At 46.6% G+C, this 23,718-nt stretch overlaps 1 protein-coding gene across 4 annotated transcripts in view; it reads left to right on the top strand.

Annotated features, from left to right (window-relative positions):
• SHROOM3 (shroom family member 3) overlaps positions 1-23,718 on the top strand; it is a 307,144-nt gene that overhangs the window by 109,291 nt on the left and 174,135 nt on the right. For all 4 annotated transcript variants that reach the window (XR_014978051.1, XM_085640966.1, XM_085640968.1 and 1 more), the window contains exon 2: positions 307-424. The gene's annotated coding sequence lies outside the window, so the exon portion shown is untranslated. The remainder of the gene's footprint in view (positions 1-306; positions 425-23,718) is intronic.

Here is a 23,718-nt window from a genome sequence, read left to right as displayed (position 1 = left end):
TGAGACAGAGGCTGAGGCATTTTGCAGGTATGTAGATGGTACAACAATGTTAACATCCCTGGAGCTATACGGCCATATAAATTAGCCGTTTACAGTATGGATTAAAGCCACACGCCCATGGCATTTGAACAACTGCTATTACTTCTGCCTTCTAGCGCTGAAAGTGGCTGATTGTGCGCCTATTGATATTGATAATTGCTATAATCCAAGTCTTTGCGTATGTGCATGATTTGTCACACTCTTGTTGTTTTCCCCGCACTGCAGTGCGCATGAGCAATCACGCCACCAATCTGTTTGTTTTCGCAGTGATCCGTCCCGATAGTGGCCATGAACCGTCTTCCCCTTCCCGCCGTCTGAAGCAAGCGCCCATCTCCGCCACGCGCACAGCAGCATGACCGGGAGGCAGCACACCGACTGAGAGCAGGTAAGACACGTTGAACAACAACGCCAATCCAGACATGAAATAAGGGCAGCCCCAGCAACGCAAGCAGACTATGGACGACCTCCTCAAACAAGTGTAGGAAAATAAGCTAAATACACAGAAGAGTGAAGCTGGGGACCGACATCTAGCCCAAAAAGTAACAACCTTGTCAGTGTAATGTTTGGTGGTGTGGTTTTAGGTTTTTCGACTCTGACATTATTTCAAGGCCGTAACGCACGCATCTGCAGACTGCAGCCCCACTAAGAGATCCCCAACTCTTCAAGGGCCCCATGCAACCTAAGGTCGATGAATATCAATGAGATATGGTTCACTCAGGGGCCCTTAATCACCTTCAGCTGGGGGCATAATTTTTCTCATGCCACTTAATTCTTTGTTTCACTCTGCGGACATGCAAGTCTCTTATGAGCAGGATAAACAGGCATCAACATAATATGGCTTTTGTACACTACTCTTCGCAGAGCTTTCTCTAACAATCCTACCCAGGCCCTTGCATGACCAGCATTCAGACACAAACTGTGATTCAGGGATATGTGTCAGGAAGTTGAAGACAATAAAGCAGGGTATTGGAGCTACAAATATCACGGCTCAGGGATGCAGGCTGTTGAAAAAAACCAATATTTCATAAAATATTTTCATACAAGTATCTCAGCTTTATTCTAAGAATAGCTGACCTCTTTCAGTACATTTTAATTGCTAGTGTGCACCCTCTTTGACAGCAGACACCACCCTTTTTCATCTCTGGATTAATTTTGGATTACAAAGCTTGTTCGGTAGTGTATGGTTTATGGTTATTTTCATACTTTGAGTATAGATTTACTCTAAAGAAAAGGGAAAGGAAACTGTCCTATCCAAATTATTTTTAATGGACATTAGTGACAGTCAATTAAACAAACACATATTTTCAGGTTATTCCTGGTATTCTAATCTTTTCCATTGGTACTTTGTAGGTGCTTTCTTTTCCTTTTATATTTCAGATCTCTTTTTTTGTTCCATTGCCTCTGTAGTGTTACAAAGTGGTTGTAGTTTTTGAGAACACCTTGCCCAGCTCCACTTCTCAACTTGAGCTTGTATTTCTTAGGACACATTACGCCACTTGAAATGGAGTACTGGGTACATTAACAACACCTGTCTAACGTGAGAAAACTCACATAACTGGACCGAATTAGTCGACTAAAAGGGTTTCTGTAACAAAGCAGCACACTCAGACTAGTTCGGATCAATTGTAATAAATATTATTTTGACTGTGCCTCTTTATTTCCCTAGTAATATAATATAAAATCTAAACTGTAAATCACCCCCAGACTGTTACCCATGTGGATCGTTTTAAGTGGTGCTGTCTCTCTTCCTCTGACTGTCTCCTGTTGAACCACGCTCATGCTTTCTGTTTTACTCACCGTCTAACGCTTTCTCCTCCTACGTTGGAGGAGAGAAGCGTTAATTCTTTTCAGGTCGTGGAGATGAACGTTGGTAGCATTTGCAGTTTTGTTAATTTATGCGTCAAATTGAAGGGTATTGAAAACTAGTTACGTAACTGAAGTAGAGATGGCTGGAGAGAAATCTTGCATCTGTATTTCATCGTTAGTTCTTCAGTGAGACCTCATACTACTTTTGTGTCTGAGAGTGGTTAGTAGGAAGTTTTGGAGACTGATAGGTAAGAATTTATTCATAATCTAGGTTTGAAGCTTTGTCAGGCAGACGCGAAGAATGGTTATGTCTTTTTAGTGATACGTTTTTTAAGAAAGGTTGCGTGAAAATACACACATTGATAGACAGAGACACTTCCCTGTCAAACAGAGCACTCAACACTCAACTGCTCGAGGTAGAGGTTAAAAATCTCATAGGAATTTCAAAAAATCTTCAGTGCCTTTCCAGAGATGATCTTTCCAGTCTTTACCATTTGGTGTACATTTGTTACGAAGGATGTGGACCATCTCACAAAGGCAATGCTTCATAGCTGATTGGCTGAAGACATGTCTGCCTGGTGGCAGAAGGGTAATGCTGTACTGAAACAGAACTCCAATCACTGGTTAGTGCACAGGGAGTATGTGAAACCTCTACAGCCAAATCATGAGAACTTTCCTCAAACTGGAATGACGCCGCCAAAAGAAAGCCACGTAGGAGAAAGACTCTTGGCCCCAGCTGGAAGAAGAGGACTCACTTAAGGACTTGAGAATTCCTACCCCCTGACGGCATCCAGAGGCTGCAACTGCTCTCCTATGGTCAAGGGGTTGGATCCTTGTTTGTGTGTTTCTTGGATACAGAACTCGCAGGGTTTGGGGGGGGGGGGTCATTAGTGGGTTTTTTTCTTTTCCAGAATTAAGCTCCCACTTTGTTTCTTTTAACAAAAAATGTTTAAAAGTTTGGTGACCAAACTTGTTTGTATCTAGAAGGGCACTGCCATGATGAAGGTTCCTTTCAAGCTACAGAGATTACTGGTAGACTTTAGTCCTTCATGGTGGCAGAGGTAGTGCCCTCCACTACTTCGATGAATGGATAATCATCTGCCAAAGCCTAAATCAGGCCCTGAGCCAGAAGGTTTAAAATCTTGACTAAGATGAAACGCGTGGTGAATCCGACTGTGTTCCACGTCGGTCAGCCTGAAATTGCACTTAGTTTACTGTCAACCGCTATAAGAAATGTAATTATTATTTGGGGTTGGGTGGCCTTCAAGGAATAATCAAACCCCTTGTCAGTGTGAATCTTTAAAGCCAGCAAATTAACCTGAGTTCAACTCCTGTTAGCTACGGTATAGAGCAGACTGGCTTAATACAGGGTAATGTGTGAATTAGTTTATTTAAATTTTGATATAGACCTCAACTGAGGTCAACAAATACACAAACATAATTTTAAAACATTTATCATGGCACCCATAGCATCAGCTTTCAGCATTTATAATGTCAATACATTGTCATCATGGCTTTTAAAACAGCTTTAAGAAAAAAAAACTTAATTATACAACTAATAACATAAATTCATCCAGTGGTGCTTTTTCAGAGCTTAGTTAGATCTTATGAAAAAGTGGCGTTGTATCTGAGCTGTAAATGTTTATAATTTTAAAACATTATCATCGTAGACTTTAAAACAACTTTAAAAACCGCTTTAAAAATGTATACAGTTGTTAATAGACAAATTCATCCGGTGGTGATTTACAAAGCTTAATTGAACCTTGTGTAGACGAGACGTTATATCTAATACTAATAGGCCTTAAATATCTCCGCCGGGCCTCAACTAGGGTTGGATTAGAGCAGACAGATAATACATGAATTAGATCATATTCCTCCCTTACACAAGTCACAGAGCCCTGTTGTATTTTCAGAGTTATTCTACTTTGGTATGTAAACTTTCAAACTGAGGATTTCCAACCTCAGTAAAAGAATACAGCGCCGTACCCTATGATCTAATGAAAGATAAGTATATTTCTCAGGGGATTTATAGTCTATGGTTTTTGCATATTCTGTATAGTGTTTTAAATGACGACAGTGTTCTACGTCCAGATCAAAGCTTAATCTTAAGGTCAGATTCTTTAAAAAGAGCTTTAAAATTGCCGGTGTCCAAGTTTGTAAAAGTGCTACTGTGCAGTGAGACAGGTTAAAAGTTGTATTAAGATTTATATTAAAAGTGTACCGCGACGACTCATCTGTGAAAGTTTCCAGTTTTAAATTGTGCCTTAAAGAACCAGAGTCGGAATGCAACTGATGATATGCCCATCTTAATATATTCAAGATAGCTCTTGTATATATACTAGCCAAGGAGAGTTTGAGGCGTAATACTTGGGCCAGAACAGCTTGGTTTACTCTTACCAGTTTCCGTAGAGAATTCCCTTATCTCGTTTTGACAAATTGCCAAGTTTTTATATGTGTATACTCTAGACCATACCTTAGAATGGGAAGGATTTTCATGTGATAGACCTTAACTCTAACAAGGGTTGGAAGTGTCTGTTTCTGGAGGAGGAGTATAGCCTCAACAGTGCTCCAATGTGGGCATCTGCCTTTCGACCTATATGATGTAGGTGAGAGGAGTCCTGTAAAGATTGGGTAAAAATCCGACCTAAGTAAGTGTAGTCTTTGTTAATTCATACTCCCATAGGTTTACGAAGATTAATAGATTCTTTCAACAACTATATATCAGCCAATGGTTTATTGATGAACACCATAAAAACAAAAATTATGACGATTGGTTTAACTAAATCAGACATGAGAGTTTGGAATATTAATGGTTTAAAGATTGAAACTGCAAAATGTTATAAATATTTAAGAATTACATTTGACGACAGATTGTCTTTTAAACAGCACTTTCTTAACCTAAAAGCGAAAGCTACGGCACTGTCTTTTGCTTTTAGAAAGCTGAGTGACATGCTGGTATGTCCGAACCATGAACACTTAAGGTAATGAAAGCGAAGCTGATTCCTTCCCTGGCCTATGGGTCAGTTATTTTTCAAGGAAAAGACAAAAAAATTCTTGACAATATACAGGTAAAAGTTTTCAAATCGGTTTTCAGGGTCCCCAAGAACATCGGGCATGCCAACGTCAGATTGGAATTTGGCCGGAAAAGACAAACTTTTTATACGACAATCTGTATTTTTAAAATCTTTATATTCCTTCTTTTGTTCAGACCCCGGCACACTTGCAAATTTTTGAAGGCAGGAAATAATTGAATATGAGCACTCTGTGTTTAAAACGTTTTATTGAGACAAAACAAACCATGGGGGAGGGGGATAGGAGGGCAGGATACATGGGATACAGTCAAAGAAAAAGGGTGTAACTCCAGAGGGTTGGCAATAGGTAGCGCGGTGGGTCAGGGGGAAAAACACAGTAAATGAAAGCTAGAAATACAAGCTGTGGAATCCCCGCACGCATATCCGACACCCCAAATCTAAGCAATAAAACCCCCCCCCATCAACACCTCAATAGAACACAATCCCCCCCCCTCCCATCCCCCATCCTCCCAGTAACGAAACAACCACACTCCCCCCCCCCCCCCCCCCCGTCCTATGGTCCCGCATCAGAGTAATCCTAACCAGGAAGCCCCGCACCCCCCCACCTCCCCGGGGGTCCCCGTCTCACTTGTACGCTAGTCCGCCGGGGTCACCGGCGGCGTCAGCCTGAGAAGCCTAAGATACCTCGGACAGGTGAGCTCCCGGAATTCCGTGGACAGCAGCGCTAGAAAGGGTTGCCATAGCTCTTCAAATTGGTCTATCTCCCCCGCAACCGTAAGCGACAGCTTCTCCATCCCCAGCACATGCCAAAGCCTATGCAACCAACCGGTAATGGAGGGGACGGTGGTTGTGCGCCAGTGGATTAGAATGTTCTGAACCGCAGACCCCAGCGCGATTGCGATCTGCCTACCCCTACGGGACTTCAGTGGGTACATTAGGTCATTGGGGAGGCCCAACAGGACATACGCCGGGAGTCGCGGCAGCTCTATCCCAAAGTGCTTATCCACCTCGTCCAAGACTTCCTTCCAGTAGGCGGTCAGCACTGGGCAATCACAAAGAATGTGTGTAAGGGTACCTTCCTGCCCGCAGCTCCGCCAGCACCCCCTGTCAGTGTGTTTATGCATTTCGTACAGTCTCTCCGGGGTGTAGTACCAGTATGTGGACACCTTAGTAAAGGTCTCCGTAAGGCCCGTGTGATATGCAGAGTGCCGCGCCCGATACGCAATTTTGTCCCATTCCTTGTGGCTGAGTGTCCTACCCAATTCCCTGTGCCAACGCTCCCTCCCCGGGTTGTAATAGTGAAACGGCGGGGGTTGTAGGTATTTGTACAGATCGGTGATCAGTTTAGCGTCGGAGGTCCGAGTAGCCAACCACCTCTCATACGGTGTAATTGGGCGGGCGGCGGTGGCACGCACCTGGGGCTGGAGGGCCCAATGCCGAACTTGCATGTAGCGCAATCTGTCCAGCTCCGTCAGGCCGAACTCCTGGCGGAGTTGCTGAAAAGGAACCACTCCTTCCGGGCCATAGATCTGGAAGAGTGCCCTGCAGCCCGCCTGCACCCAGTGGGAGAAAACCCCCGGCTCCATCCCTGGGGAGAAGTCCGGGTTGCCCGCAATGGGCGTGAGCGGCGAAGGGAAGGTGGTAAGGCCCCGGGCCTCACAGACCGTGTCCCACACACGCAGGGGGACCCGCGTAACAAAGGAAGCGTAAAGATTAGGGGGGCGATGCGCGCGGCGCAGGAATGGAACCTCTTGTAAGGTGCGGCCCGCCACTGCCTGGTCTTGGAAGAGCCAATGTTTGTCGGACTCCCACCTGCTCCACTCCACCAGATAGCGGAGCTGTGCCGCCTGAAAGTACTTACGGAGGTCCGGGATACCGAGACCCCCCGCTTCCGGAGCCAGCGTGGAGAGGACCCTCTTCATGCGTGGCCTGCGGCCCTGCCAGACAAAGCGGGAGATGTCAGCCTGCATTTGTCGTATCCAGCCCACCGGGGGTTGGAGCGGAAGGGCCCGGAAAAGATATAGTATCTGGGGCAACACCGTCATCTTGACCGCCGCGATTCGCCCCAGCCAGGACAGCAGGCCTTTGTTCCAGCGGCCAAGCTCGTCCTTGATCTTCCTGCTGAGGGAGGCATAATTGGCCGTAACCATCTCTGGTAATGTAGGCGCCAGCAGAATCCCCAGATACGGCACCGTGGACGAGGACCACTGCATGGGGAAGAGCCGCTGAAGATCCCTCCTGGTTTCCGCAGCCAGGGACACGTCTAATGCCATCGACTTGCTCATATTCATTTTGAAGCCGGCCACCCCCGCAAAGGCGTCCAGCTCTCGGAGGCAAGCAGGCAGCGACCTCCTAGGGTCATCCAAAGTCAGCAGGACATCATCCGCGTAGAGACTGACGGTGTGGACGTACTGGCCCATCCGGACCCCGACAGCATCCGGATTATTACGAATCCTCTGAGCAAACGGCTCCATGTAGAGGGCAAACAAGAGCGGCGAAAGGGGGCAGCCCTGCCGCGTGCCGCGCTCGATGGCAAAGCCACCGGAGCTACACCCGTTGACCCGCACCGACGCTGAAGGATGCTTATAGCAGTTAAAGACCATGGTGCGGAACTTATCGCCGATTCCCAGTTTCTTGAGGACCAGCTCAAGGTACGGCCAGTGAACTCTGTCGAAGGCCTTCTCCGCATCAACGGACAGCAACATCCGCTCCCCCGAGATCCTTGAGGCCTTCTCCAGAACATGCGTCACCCTCTTGGTGTTGTCAACCGTCTGTCTGCCGGGCACAAAACCAGCCTGGTCCGCCTCCACCAGGTCGGGGAGGTGTGGACTCAGCCTGGACGCGAGAATCCCCGTGTACAACTTGAGGTCGACATTTAGAAGCGAGATGGGTCGGTACGAGCCGCAGAGGGCCCGGTCCTTCCCAGGTTTCGGGATTACCGCGACCGTCGCCCTCAGGAGATCCGGAGGGATGGCTCCCGGTTCGGAGAAGGAGTTAAATAGCCGCGTAAGGACAGGGGCCACGGCCGTGCAAAAAGTCTTGTAAAATAGCGACGTGTACCCATCCGGGCCCGGGGCCTTGCCATGTTTCAGCCGCGCGATAGCTGAAATCACTTCCTCAACATGGATGTCCCGCTCGAGGTGGTCAGCCTGAGCCGGATCCAGTACCGGGAGGGTGACCGACTCCAAATAGCCGTCGGCATCCCGTGGCGAGGAGGGCTCCTCAGCATACAGCGCCTCGTAGAAGCCGCGGAAAGACTCCGCTACCTCCGCGTCCCCGGAGACAACTCCCCCGTCCGAGCCCACCAATTCTTTCACAACGCTACGCTGTTGCGCGACCCGGAGCCGGTGTGCTAGGAGCTTGCCACATCTGTCCCCCCCAGTGTAGTAGGCATGTTTCAAGCGTAGGGCGGCGTACTCCGCCCTGTCAAGATCCAGAGCCGACAAGAGCTTCCTCGCTGCCTTCAACTGCCTCCACACCCTCGGCGCCCCCGTACAGCGGTGGACCTGCTCAAGCTCCCGGACTTGAGCTGTCAGCTCATCCCTCTTCAGTTGCCGCTCCTTATTCTCAGCTGCAGAGATAGAGATGAATTCCCCCCGGAGGGAATATGAGCACTCTGAGGGTTGGAGATCTTATTTAACTGAGAGCTTAAATAACTTAAAGTCTCAGCCTTTTGAAGATGTAGCTAGAAATAATGAGGTGTTCAGACAGACACTTAACCAATCGGCTAATTTCCTGACGGTTCTATTGGACAAGGATGAGCTTGCCAAAAAAAGCCATGCGTGGTCGGTTATTAATTCATTCACCAAATTGGAGCCACAATTTTATCTTATTTTCCATCTAAAATTACTTATAAGTAGGGCTCCCGGTTTTATGGTATTTATTTTTTTGCCATTTCCGTCTGTATTTATCCTGATTTATTTTCTGTGCATTTTTTCTGTATTTATCCACATTTATTTTTGCCACAAGTAAAAGACGACGCTACAGCTAGTATTTTTCCACATTTATTTAAATTGACAATGCACATATACGCTCACTTAAACTAGCGATTTGTTGTGGCTTTAGCAGTGCTTTAAATGGTCCAGTACTGAGTAATTTGAAAAGGAGAGTACCTGTGCTTCTCAGTTCTGCTATAAAAACATGTTAGGATAGAGTACAAACACTTATCAGGAGCAAACATGTGCCAGCGCTTCTGTATTTCCATCTAAAGCCAGCTAGAAATCTGCCTTCAAATGTCTATGGTTTTCACACAGAGTACGCAAGGTTACCTATATTGGTGGTGGTGTGTTTGTGTGTAGATAGACAAACAGATAGATAGATCCCATCTACACGCCACGCCCTTTTGATACATATTATATATGTATACGTTACAATTAAGGACGTGGCATATAGCTTGGGAGCTCTCTTCTGCCAAAAGATGTTTTCAATACCCCGGGTGGGGAGCTTCGGCTCCTTCTCTGCTCATAGCTGCCAAGGTTTCACATTGCTATCTGTGACATTTTCATAATTTCAGTGTAATTATGAGTGACATTTCAACGACTATGAGTGACACATTTTCACAAGCAAAATCAAGCAATGAAGATTAGAGGAACATATAAATATCAGAAATTACTATAGCCAGATATATAACACAATACCTAACATACCCTAAAACAAGACAAGACCTGTTGGTGTAACTAATGCTTGTTAGCAGTATCAGATGAATGAGTAATTAATAATGTTTTTTGTTGTGAATTAGAGTTTAAAATCATGCAATTCTGGAAATATTAGACTGTGAATTAAGTATTACTAAGGTATGTGGAAGGAAAGCAGTCTTTAGAGTGCTTGAATCTATCACGTTTTTCCATTCATACTGTCCTTTGCATTTTTTCCCTCTTTATACACTTTCATTCTTTCTCTTCCAACATCTCTCTGAAATTGTCCATAAGCACGTCATGTCAGTGTTGTTAAAATCTACAAAACAGTTAGTAAAAGGAAATAGTATTCGGGAATGCAATATGGACTAAAACGTGTGAAATGTGAATAGGGTTTTTCTTTATTCTTCAGCAATTGTTTAGTACTCCTTGAGAACTTCGACTTCTTGCCAGTCTGCTCTGCTGGTTTTGCTGCAGAGGAGACTTGCCTCGGTGGACAACGATCCGCTCTCTGAATCAGACCGGCTGACTGGGACCAACATTATGTTTGGGGGGAGGAGGGGCTCCACTAACTGCCAGATGACCCTTCGGTAATTGCAACACAGGGGGAAAAACATCTTGCCAATACCACTTAAGTTAAGAGGCAGGGACAGCCTAGAGCAGCTCAGTTTAAAATAACCAAACTGCCCGTTACCGCCTGGAATCTCTGGACTACTAGTGCATAGAAGTGACTGTCTGGGGTGCCTTGCCAGCATTTAAAACAGAAAGCGAGGCACTATCAGATCTGTGTGACGCTGCAGCCAGTGCCCCGTTCAGATACTGAACGCCGGATTATGTTGTTTTCTTTCATATGTTGAAGGGCACACGAGGAAAGCCTGTGGGGCAGTCAGCCCGACGGGGGGCTTGATTAATCACAAGTTTTGATCTAATCTTTGGATTAGATTGATTTTCCACTTTCATTCACGGCAGTTTCTGAACCACGCTTTGTCGTGCACTCATGTTCAATGTTTTAAAACAGTGTTACTGTTTCACTGTTTCAGCTACGAGCCTTCCCCCGGTTAGATTAGGTAAGCCGCAGACCCCTTCTCGCTCTCTCTCTACACTTCTAATGCATGTTACGTTATTAAGACTTTTTTCACATTTATTGTTACTCCACGTACAGAACCCTTGTTAACTGCTCTCGGCCTCGCGGAACCTTGATGCATTCAGTGGCATTTACCTTTCCCGTTCATTCACATCTTGTATTACCGCGACTAGAAGATTGGTGAGCCTCATATTGTATTATTCATTGGATTTAATCACCCTACCACCCACTCGTATTCCCGTTCACCATTTCAGTTATACTCACGTATCACTTGTCACTAGAAAGTTCATTTGGTGAAGCACTCCGTGAACACATCATTTTTATATTTACACTTGTATGTAAACACCTCGAATGGGCGCATCCTCTTCCAAAGCCGTACTGTTTAGTTTTTACACTATGGGTTAACCCACTCTCCTTTAGAGGCTTGTTCACGTCGCGCACTATTTCACTGGTGTTCGTATTTTTCTTGTTCTTTTCCCACCATCCTTATAATTGGTGACACATGCAAATCCTACCCTTGATTCACACACCCCAGCCTCGGTTCTGGGATGAAATCTCCCAATCAAGGCCTCAGGGCATGCCGATTGTCACAGTGGAAAATATTCATTTTTCTCCTGCTGCAGCACTGTGAATTGAAGTGCTTAAAACGTGCACTGTATGGGGCCTGGGACAGGAGGAGTCAGGGGCGTTGGGGGAGGCTATGGCATGAGGTGAAAACAATAAAGCCTCGTTAACAAGTAAATGGTCTTTGAAAAGACCTGTGAAGTACTCGGGTGCGGCTGTGTGCACGCCCGGGAAGGAATTTCAAGCAGCAGGAAGGGCGCGTGGCTGGATTTGAGCATGGCAGCGTGGCAACATTTTCTAGTATTTTTCTGTTTCTAAATATAAATACAGACAAAGGAAATATAGATTTCTGTCTGTATTTATATGTAAAAATCGGTAAAAACGGAAAACCGGGAGCTCTATAAGAGACACATTTTTGTTGCTATGATTTGGGAGATATCCCACAAAGAATTGAAACCCCCCCATGGGTACAAACTTGGCACTCAAACAATTGTAGGTTATGCGGCTCTCATAATGAATCACTATTGCATATTTTATCCATTTGTCCTCAACTACTAGAAGAGAGGAAAGCCCTATTAAAATCTGTCTTTAAAGAAAATGGTGTGAGGACATGTCGTCAAGCAATTACTACTTGCCTCTCCGGGAAATCGGCTCAGTTGACTACACAGTTTGTAAAGTTTATTCTTATTGCAGAACAAAATTAACCTTAGAGAGTGCCACCTGAAGTTAGGGACCTGTGATAACCAATAATCAGTCTGTTCAATGATACTGTCCCAAAGATGTTATTGTCAAATATGCCTTCATAAGTTTCTCTGAAAGGGTTTGCACAGTGGCACTTTAAGGAATTCTTAGAATACTTAGAGAAAGGCTCCATTTTAAAAACAGTGGTACTTTACCTATGTTTTCTTTTCTATCATATCTTTTTGAATTTCAAATTTTTAAATATGGGGCAGTGTAGACAATTCTTCTAAAATTTCTTAGAAATTTTAACTATTAGTTTTAAAACTAATGTAGCGTTGTCTTTTGCGAATTGTGTGAAATTTCTGATTAATATTATTAAGAATGGGATGTCAACCGGAGAAGTTGGCATCCTTGTAACCTTTATATATGTTAAGGCACTTTGCAGTGGCACTTTAAATTAGGATCTGGAGAAAAAAGCCTCAAAATGCTGCTTAATTATGGTGTGTTTACCGAATTTATATATAACGTATCCTCAATATTATTTTATACTTTACAAAGTCTTGTTGTGTCTATGTACAATTTATTTATTTTTTATATATATTTCCTGTTTGTAATGATTTTTATTAATCAGCAATAAAGTATTTTATTCTTCTTCTGGTTTGTCCTGGTCAAAGATCTAGTCCAGGTCCCATTGCCAATGTTCAGTGGAGCAATGCATGAAAAGGTCTCTTGTAGCTTGTGCCCCTATAGCTTTAACAGAAGATCAACCATATGACCCTTGGAGTCTACGTCTGTGTCCTGAGTACAAGAAGGAGCAGGTCCAGCTCTTCTCCAGTCACAGGCAGCAGGTCCAGTCCTCTTTTGCTCTTCCTCAGGTCCATGAGTGTTCTGAAGTTGGTTCGTAGAGATGCCACATATAGGCTGGCACAAGCTAGTGGATGGGAATCACTCTTGGGCACATCCTAACCAGTGGGATAAAATGTCCCAGGGCTAACTCTACCCACTTTGGTCATTTTCTAGTTGGCACAAGCATTTGTCACCCCGAGTGGGAAGGGTATGCCCAGATGTGGGTCCCATGCTCTCCATGCCACTGGTATCAAGCTAGCCTAGCTGATGAGGAGTGATGACCCGAAACCGGTCCCGGGATGCTCGCTTCCGATCTGCGGAGAACCTGGCATGGGAGTTCGGGCTGGACTGTTCACATGGGGAACAGGGTCAAGACTGATTTGCATATGACGGATCAAACAGAAGCAAAAAACAATGGATTTAGGCTTGGATATTTGTACTGGGGTGAATGTTAAGCATTGATCAGCATTCTGTCCTTCAGCTGTTCTTTTTGCACAAGTCTTCAGGCCGCTAAAATTTGGCTCTGAGGGCTGGGTATGTGTACGGGGAATTTAATGTTAATCATAGTGTCCTCACACATCTAACACTAAAGTCCAGAGACATATGTCTGGTAGAATAAACCAGGCTTTCCATCTACCAGTTATTGGATTCACAAGATTTGTTTTGGCTTCATGTTTCCTTTCAAGTCACCCCCAATGTTATATGTGAAACCCCAGAGGTAGAAGTCTAATAGGGCAAAGCAGGTTCTTCAATAATCAGACGGTAGATACTAAAGAATTGCTTTGGCATCCTGTTTCTCTACCTTTCAAGTGCGCCCTGAGGTGCCAATTACGATCCGGTAAAAAATTTCCCCGTACGACTCGTATCCGGTCTTTTTACCGTACGAATCGTACAAGTGCCGTACAAACTGGCAATCACGATTCGCATGGTAAAAAGTCCATACGAATCGCATTGGGAATTATTCCCCACATGTCCTCGGGTCGGAAAATGTGTCCGACACATCCTCGGACGATTTACCGTACAAATGTGAAAAGTGAAGTCCGACCGCGGAATCACGATCCATCCCGTGCGTCCGATGTTACAACCGGATGGAAAAAACACCGTCCGCACCGAACTCCCATAGCAACCATGGAGACGTGCCCGAATACGCGCCGACCCCCCCCCATCCCCCGTACGTACGCGCCGCCCCCCCCCAGCCCCCGTACGTACGCGCCGACCCCCCCCATCCCCCGTACGTACGCGCCGACCCCCCCATCCCCCGTACGTATGCGCCAAACCCCCCTGTATGTACACCCGTGTACGTGTCGAACCCCCCCGTGTACGTTCGAGTCGAACCCCCCGTGTACGTTCGAGTCGAACCCCCCGTGTACGTTCGAGTCGAACCCCCCTGTGTACGTTCGAGTCGAACCCCCCCGTGTACGTTCGAGTCGAACCCCCCCGTGTACGTTCGAGTCGAACCCCCCCGTGTATGTACACCCGTGTACGTTCGAGTCGTACCCCCACCCGTGTATGTACGGTGCGTACCCCCAGGGGGTACGCACCGTACATACACGGGTGGGGGTACGACTCGAACGTACACGGGTGTACATACACGGGGGGTTCAACTCGAACGTACACGGGGGGGTTCGACTCGAACGTACACGGGGGTTGGACACGTACACGGGTGTACATACAGGGGGGTTCGACTCGAACGTACACGGGGGGTTCGACACGTACACGGGTGTACATACAGGGGGGTTCGACTCGAACGTACACGGGGGGGTTCGACACGTACACGGGTGTACATACACGGGGGGTTCGACTCGAACGTACACGGGGGGGTTCGACACGTACACGGGTGTACATACAGGGGGGTTCGGCGCGTACGTACGGGGGATGGGGGGGTCGGCGCGTACGTACGGGGGCTGGGGGGGGTCGGCGCGTACGTACGGGGGATGGGGGGGTCGGCGCGTACGTACGGGGGATGGGGGGGGTACGGTGCGTACCGGGCCACCTACTCTGGTCGATTCGCGCCGTACTTCGCTTTTCCGGCACTTTTTGGGTGCCGTGAAAATATTGCCGTCCGGACTGCTGTCGGTTCGAATCGTAATTCCTGGGTCGGGAAACGCTGCCTGAAAGCGTCCCGACGTCACGTCGCAGCATTCCCGGATCACATTCGTATGTATATTTTCGTCGGTCGGTGTTTTTTACGATTCGTACGGAAATGGTGTTTCCGTGCGAATCGTAATTCCATGTTTGTAAAGTTTTACGACCGGGTACGAGTCGGACGGGGAAAACGCTCCGACCGACGGTTCGTACCCGGTTTTTACCGGATCGTAATCGGCACCTCAGTGTTATATGTAAAAGCCCATCAGACCTGTCAAGCAGGCAGGATTTGACACTGTAGTATCAAAAACCATGTATATTCTTTCTGGCTCCAAGGAGTCCTCTTTGTATATTCAGGTCAGCTTATTGTTTCTGGGAAGCATGTTGCATCTTTCTCACACCCTTTCAAATGATAATTACTGGCTGGCAGAAGTAGGAGAGTAAATGCAAACTTAGCCTATAGGAGCTTCAGGCAGGGAAAAGGTAACATTCTAAAAGTTACTTTTCCTTATATTTTTAAATATTCTACCTTCACCATTTAACCGGATTATTAATAACAGTTAAATTATTGGTTGAATTATTTTTGCAGCTAGTCCTAGTAGATGCAGCATTAGGATTTTGTATCTGATCTCTGTTTTTCTACATAGGATGGATGGCTAGGCCTGCCACAGTGAAAAATAGCCTTTGAGTGCCAGTCACTGTAAGAACATGTTAACATTAGAAATCACCATTTCCTACTTTTAAAAACCATGCACCCCTCTGTGTGGGCCCCAATACCTACATAGGGGTGGCTTATTCATATTTAAAAGGGAGGTTTTGATCTGTCAAAAGAGTTTATTTTGACAGTTCACATTACAGTGTTTGAACTGCAACAGTCAGGCTACAATGGGAGGCATAAAGTCATGTTTTACACTGTCACTGTAGTGGATGGCACAATGGGTGCTGCAGTTGCACTAATGACATTTAACACACAGGCCCAGGGCACATTTTGTACTACAGACTAGTGACACATATACTAATTAGGAATGTTCCAATTTGACCATGTTTGAAAGGGGTGCACAGGCACCTTACTACTGGTTAGCAGGGGTAAAGCGCACATAGTTCTAAACCCAGGAAAAATATATGGTCCTGCACTAGACAAAAAATACCAAGTAGCAATGCAGAAATGGCAGATTTGCTACAACTGCGAACTGTTATTTTTTTAATATTACTTTACCTTTTTGTAGGCTTTTTTTGCCTTACATTTTTCAACATGAATATCTCTGGCACTTCTTAACCTATGTTAATGATATTGGTGTCTTTTTTGCATGTTACATTTTCTCTATATTTCTAATTTGGTTTGGGAATTTAATTTTTTGTTTTTTAGTCTTTGACAATGCTACTACTTGAATGCAATGTACACTTCTCCAGGGATTGCTCGATGCTTGTGCCAGAGCTAGGAGGGTTTGAGCAGAGATTCCTTTAGAACTGTGATTTGACCTAACCAGGTTGTGTTAATTGAGTTGCTAGGGGTCACCCCCTCCCAAAGTTATAACCACATTCCTGCAGATTTATCAAAGGCTGCCAAATTTATTAGCAAGTTAACACTCCCCCACCTTTAATATTATTCACCTTGATGAATCTGCATGACACTCAACATATCAGAAATTAGTTGAACACACCAAGTGTCTACAAAATATGGTACAGATGTGTGAAATGACATCAAACTAATCAGCAAATCAAATATGTTTTGATCTCTTTTAACTTTGCCTTCTCCCACCCCCATTCCAAATCTCACTGAAATCTGAAATCTCCACAGTGTGTTAACGTGCTAATATGCTTACAAAATGCCATGTCAAGTCATTAAACAGGACCAAAGCTATCAGCAAAAAAAACCTCTTGTATGACCCCCTTTAATATGGCCCTCTGATAGATATGCATGAAACTCAAAATTTCAATAGTAGGCTAAACATGCTAAGTGTCTCACAAATGTTATGCAGATGTTTAAGTCTGCTCTAAAGTTATTAGCAAATCAAATGTTTTTTTACCCTTCCCATGTCAAATCTGCGTGAGACCTGAAATTCCTGCATTATGCTTGACTTCCTAATAGCCTGCCAAATTTCATGCCATTCCTTAAACAACACCAAAGTTAATGATACATGAAAACGTTTATACCCCTCTTTTTCCTCCCCCCCCCCCCTTAACGATCTGCATGAAACATACCATGGCCCCAGAAGACTAAGGCCCTAAGTATGAGTGACCGCCAGTCTAGCGGGAGCATGGCGGCGGCAGTTGAGCCACACCGTACTGGCGGTCCGACCGCCCTAGTTAGACTTTGGCGGTCGGACCTCCATTGCACCACCGCAGCTGTCAGGGAACTGCCTTTCACTGGTGGTCCCATGGCGGTCTGAGGGCCACAATATGTTTGGTGGTTCCCTGTGGCACCACCAAGCATATTACGACTTTCCTTAGTGCCAGCACTGTCATGGAGGTTCTTCCTCCATGAAAAGACAGGCGGTGAGGAATGAAAGGGGGCCCTACAGGGCCCGCTGTTGCCCCTCTGCACGGGGGTGCTTGCAGGTGGCCACCTGTGGTGCCCCCCTGTATTTCTGCGTCTCCAGTTTATGCACAGGAAGAAAGGCATGACATGGTATATTTGTTTCTGTGCAACAACGTCCACTAGCAGTCCCGCGGTGGTGCTGTTTCAGGCTCACAATAAGTCTTTTAAACAGCACCACCGTTGGACTGCCACACCGCCTGCACGCCATACTATAAAAAACGAGCAATCTGGCGGGCAATGTCAATTCTTGGCGGTGCAGGGGTGTGGCGGCAGCGAGTCGCCTGCCCTCACACTGCCAAAAGTCGTAATTGCTCCCTGAATATCTGCCAAATTTTATGTGGATTTGTCAAATGATGCCACAGGTAGTTGTACATTAACATTTTTGTATCCCACTCCTTTTAAATGTGCCATCCTTGACTGCTCTGGACAAGTAATAAAATTACTAAAGTAATGCAAATATCCTAAACATCTGCCATGTTTCAAGCAAATTTGTCAAATGACATTTAAAAACTAGGCAAGTCAAAGAACACTTTTTTAACTGTCAAGATAGCTCTGTGATCTAACACCTTGAAAACAGATTTTGTTTCTAGTATTAATTTCTCAAAAAACTACTTCATAGATTAACACTGATCCAAGCAAAGGCAGTGGAGCAAAATTCTAGATTCATTCCAATTTTGGTGTAATTCTGTCCGTAGATATTTCTTTAGTAGAGAGCAGAGGAGCAAAGCCCTCTCAGCAGTTAGAATGCTTTTTTTAAAAACAAATTGCTCTACCTACTCCTAGGGGGTCCAGCCATAGTGAAACCACTATAATTGTAATGTTAATTTCTCAAAATAATTTACACCAAATAACAAAAAGCACACTTTCTGATTAAAGGTCTAGCTGTAATTCTGTTTAGCCGCGTTTTCTATGTTGCTTTCCAAAATTTCAATGGGAATATACTTTTTGGGATCGGTCATTTTCTCGGCCCCATTTAACGGACACTCTGAAACTTTGCAGGCAGGAGCTGAGGTGGAAAGATTTGCTAACGTCACTAAAGTAATTTGCATAACAATAATTGCTCATCCAATGGAAACTGTGACCTAGTGTACAACTACACAGTGGTGTCTGTTACTTCGTGATTCATGGGAAAAAAGTTAAAGGGGGGAGGTGTCAAAAAGTTTTATTTTCCCATTTTAGTTCCCTTAGGAAATTATGCTTGCACTTACATCAAAAACCTCTGAACAGATTTACCCCTAACTTGGCACAATAATAGAACTTCAGAAAGCATCCTTTCATTGGTTTAGTGCAAATCTGTTCTGTAGTTTTGAAGTTAAAGTATTTAAATAAGCTGCTGAGCAAACCCTAAAGTGATAACACTTTTGAATATGTCAGCTGTTTAAAATTGCGGTTAAGAAGATCATGAATCCTGTTAGTCCTGTCAATTTTGTGAACAGCAAAAAAGGCACAATTTTGTGTAAACAAATCATGATTTCCATTTAAATCGAAATTTTACTCTTAAAAAATAGAAAAATCATTTTCCAATAAAAAAACAGTAGGCGATGGCTGCCAACATTGGCAAAAAGTGGCGGTCTGGCGGTAGGGACCTGAGACTAAGCGCTGCTGTCCAGCGTCTAAGGCTGTGCACAGCGGGTTGTGTGCGTGTGGCTGGTTGGCAGCAGTGCCTGCCTTTCAGCAAGGCCCTGCAGCTGACGCCTGCTGCTCACTGAGCCGTGAGGATCAGTGGTTTATGTGAATTTGTAATTTCAGCAGCTATTGCTTAGTTGTGAATTACCTCTATTTTACTCAAAGTCCTGTGCATATTTTGCAGATTTCACCAAAAACTTTACTTGTAGCTAAAATTGATGAAAATAATACTGCCAGGGAATGTGCAACATAAGGTGTATTTTCCCCATCATTTAGATGCCCTTTCTGCATAATGTGGTGCTCCAGTTCACATTACGCTAGCAGCCCAGACATCGGAAAAGCAGGCCGTTTTTCTTTATTCTGATATTATTAAGATGAAAACCATATTTCACAGAGAACCAGAATATATTTTCCATAGTTCATGGGTGCCTGTGGAAGATAGGTTTTCATATCATCCCAATGGTGCGGGATGTATATGTGTATAAAGACGTCATATATGTAGCAGAGTTCGAATTCGTTTGGCCTCCCCAGAGCCAAGTGAGACTTGCATAAGAGGGTGATGAGGATGCAGAGATGGGATAGGTTAGGCGCCAAGATGGCAAATGACCAGGGATCTGCAGGGGAGACCGGTGTGCCATAAGATGCATTAGGGCACTTTATAAATATTTCATAGCTTACTAATAGAGAGTTTGATGCCACATCTTTCAGCTTTTAAAAATGTAAAGTGTTACTATTAGCCAAGTCAGCGATTCTTTTTTTGTCGACCCAAAAGGTCTAATTTATGAACTGGTCCCACAGGGGTTCACAGCTGTGAACTGTAGATTGCACACATAGCTCTTCATTGGTGTACATTTTACTGAGTCTAAGCCCACCCTCTGGGCATAAAGAGACGTGTCCTAGCAGCTGCCTTTGAGTGGCAGGGGTATGCCCAGATAACCCATCCATAGTGTGCTTGAGCCAGTCAAGCTCTTGCTTCCCAACGAGGCCAAAACTTGACGGGGGTCCTGCTTCTGCTCCATCACAGAGACTGTGCCTACGAATCTGGACTAGACTGTCCTGTTTGGGACAGGGCCAAGACTAATTTACATCGAGTGTGTCCCTTCCCCATCATGGAGCAGTGAGCAATAATAATATAATGGAATGTGGCCAAAAGTAATTACCAGTGACTGGCGCTAATTCAGTTGTTTCATAAATCACTTTGAATTTTTTTCCTTCACACACAGGTCAGTAGCATTTAAAATAAATAAAAAATAAATGGGCATCAAACCCCTACGCAATATAGATAGGTCTTTTATAGATCTTAGGCGGCAAATGTTTACATCGCTGAGTCTACAACCACTGATACTTGTAGTCAGCCTGGCCGGCGACTGAGACATAATAGGCCTGGAATGTGAACTTGCTTTTGCCCTTTTCAATTACCCCCAGGTCCCTCCGTCCTCGACACCGTCATGGACTAGTGAGATGTAACTATCTCGCTGACAGAAAAAGAACGAAGGAATGCTGGACCTACCCTTCCCCCTCCCACTGGGAGTACATAAGGAGTACCGTCCCAGCATTCCTCCTGTTCTTTTTCTGTCATCCTGACGGTGTAAGAGGACGCGGCAGGAGCGGGGGCGCTCCTGCCTTCTTTCTGGATTTATCGTTGTGGCCGCTGGTTCTTACCTGGTGCCGGCGGCCCTTCCTTGTTGGCCTCTCCCTCCCTGCTGGGCTTGGGGGGAGTGGCGCGGGCCTCTCCATTTCCTAGTTCCACGCGGCGGTGTAATACCGCGTTGGTTTCTTCTTGGCCCGATGGCCGCCTCTCCTGGCCTGCTGGGCTTGCTAGGGGGCGCGGCCGTGATGCTCCTCTGGATTGGTTGGAGCTCCTTCCCCGGCCGGAAGTCGTCATGCCTGACTTCCGGTTTTTGATCGTGGGGACGGAAGTCAGGCGCCTCGAGGTTACCGGCTTGGGAGACTCGTTATAACGAGCGTTTGGGGTGAGTACCGCATAGCGGTTGTTATCTCTGGCGTTTTTGCTGTGTTTGGTGTATTCTTTACGATGGGAAAGCATTCCAGGAAAAGACATCACCGGGAGAGGTCTTCCTCTTCTTCTAGTGATTCCAGGTCTCCCTCTCCTGCCAGGTCCAGGCGCCGTGATGCTGGTGCTGATGCGCATATTAAGCGCTTAATCAGGGAAACCTTGACTGAGATGGGTGATGTTGGTTCCCGTCGCAAGTGTCCTGCTCCTGTTTCTTCAGCTTCTAGTGGCGATGAGTCTGCTGGACATTTGGGGGATGACGAGTTGAAGGGCAAATATGTGGACAAGGATACTATGACAGTTATTGTGCAGCATGTTAAAGAGAACATGGGGTTCCCTGACGGAGACGCGCCTAGTACCTCTAGGGGCCCTTTGTTGCGTCAATTTCAGAGTGCTGCCACTGTCGATGTGCCTGTCCATCCCTTCATCAAAGATGTTTTGAAGCGCGAGTGGGCTGATCCTGATCGCATTTTGATTCCTCGATTCATGACGAAACTCTATCCTCTGCAGGATATGGCCACTGAACTGCCTGATTCAATTCCTATTGACTCGTTTGTGGCTAGTTTGGTGGGGCGTACTTCCCTTGCTGAAGATGCTGTTCTGAAGGATCCGGTTGACAAGAAGGCGGATGTGGCGCTCCGTAAGGTGTATTCTGGCTCCCACCTGGCCTTGAGGGCAGGCATCTACGGGACTTATGTGTCGCAGTCCCTGTTGTCTGACCTGAAGTCTCTCTATCAGTCTATGGATAATGCCACGGACTGTTCTGGCTTGCTGGAGCAAATTGAGCGTCAGGTGGAGCTTCTGTCTGATGTCTCCTTTGACGTTGTGCGTGCTTCTGCTCTGTCCGGGGGGGCTTGTGTGGCTGCTCGTCGCAGTCTTGTCCTCAAGGACTGGAAGACTGACTCTGCGCAGAAGGCATGCGCTTTGAGGTTGCCCTTTCAGGGTACGATGTTGTTTGGAGGAGAGTTGGAGACGAAATTGCACAAGTTGTTTAAAGAAAAGAAACATTCTTCCTCTTTTAAAGTCTCTACTACTGCTCCTGTCCCTTCTAAACCCAAATCTTTCTTTCGCCCTGCTTCTCGTAGGCAGTTTGTGAGAGGCCAGGGTAGGTTTGCTTCTGGCCGTGGTCGGGACCGTAAGGGTAAGTCCCCTCCTCCTGCCAAGCCGCGTTCCTGACTCTTTGGCGGTGGTTCCCGGGTTGTTGGTTGGAGGGCGGCTGCACTTCTTCCTGGATGCCTGGGTTCAGTCGTGTTCCGACGTCTGGGTGTTGGACATCATTCGCCAGGGTTATGTCCTGGAATTTGCGGCACCTCCACCAGACTCGGGTGTTCGGCCGACTCCTTGGCCTTCGAGTCGTGTGAAGCGGTCCCATCTTTCTCTCGGGATTCTGGACCTTCTTCGGAAGGGTGCCATTCAGGAGGTTCCTCCGTTGGAGATGGGGTTGGGTTTCTATTCCCTGGTCTTTCTGGTTCCAAAGAACACGGGGGGTTTCCGCTTGATTTTGGATCTGCGGGTCATGAACAAATGGGTGGCCAGGATTCCTTTCCGCATGGAGACCTTGCAGAGGGTGATTCCATTAGTGCTGCCGGGTCACTTCATGTGTACCCTCGATCTTCAGGATGCGTATTACCATGTCGCGGTCCATCCTCGATCCCGCAGGTTTCTACGGTTTTGTGTTCAGGGGCGTCATTACCAGTTCATGGTGTTGCCTTTCGGTCTCCGGTCGGCGCCAAGGGTGTTTACAAAGGTGGTGGCGCCTTTGGTCGCGTGGCTTCATCTCCAAGGGGTGATGGTGTACCCCTATTTAGACGACTGGTTGATCCATGCTCCATCTCGGGTCCTGTTGCTGGAGGCCAGGGAGGTGGTGTGCTCGGCGTTGCGGGCCCATGGGTTTCTGATCAACTTGCCCAAATGTCAGCTGACGCCGTCGCAGGACATGGTTTTCATTGGGGCCCGCTTCCGTTCGGATCTGAACCGTGTGTTCCTCCCCGAGCCTCGGGTTTTGACATTGGTGTCCCTTGCTCGTCGTTTCCGGGTGGGGGGTGCCTTTCCGGTGCGCCTTTGGTTGCGTCTTATGGGTCTGATGGCGGCAACAGTTTTCACGGTGGCCTGGGCTCGTTTTCATCTGCGCCCCCTTTGGGTGTACCTCCTGTCTCTCTGGGATCCCCTGTCCCGCGACATGGACGTTCTTATTCCTGTGTCTCCGGTGGTCCTCCCGGTTCTTCTTTGGTGGTCTGTGAGGGATCATCTGTCTTTGGGTCTGCCCCTGCAGTCTTCTCCTTCTCTGGTCTTGACATCGGATGCCAGCGCCTTGGGTTGGGGGGCGACCTTGGAATCTCACTCCCTTCAGGGTCGTTGGTCCCTCCTGGAGAGCCGCCGGTCGTCCAACTGGAGAGAACTCACGGCGGTGTCCCGAGCTGTGATGGGTTTTCGGGCTCTGTTGCTCGGTCGGAACGTGTTGGTGCGGTCCGACAACATGGTGACGGTGGCTTATCTGAATCATCAAGGGGGGATTCGTTCGGCTTCCTTGAATGCGATAGTGGTGCCCCTGTTTTGTTGGGCGGAGGGACATCTGCTGTCTCTGACGGCGGTTCATCTTCGGGGAGTGGACAACTTTGTGGCGGATGCCCTGAGTCGGTGCTTTCCGGACTCTCTGGAGTTGTCTCTCACCCCGGTTGCGTTTCGGCTTGTGTGCGGGAGGTTTGGGCGTCCCTTTCTGGACCTCTTTGCCTCCCGGCACAATGCTCAGCTCCCTCGGTTTTGCTCCC

The sequence above is a fragment of the Triturus cristatus genome, chromosome 2_2, assembly GCF_964204655.1.
Source record: "Triturus cristatus chromosome 2_2, aTriCri1.1, whole genome shotgun sequence".
In the NCBI taxonomy this organism is placed as follows: domain Eukaryota; kingdom Metazoa; phylum Chordata; class Amphibia; order Caudata; family Salamandridae; genus Triturus; species Triturus cristatus.
This window is presented reverse-complemented; position numbering and strand designations above follow the sequence as displayed.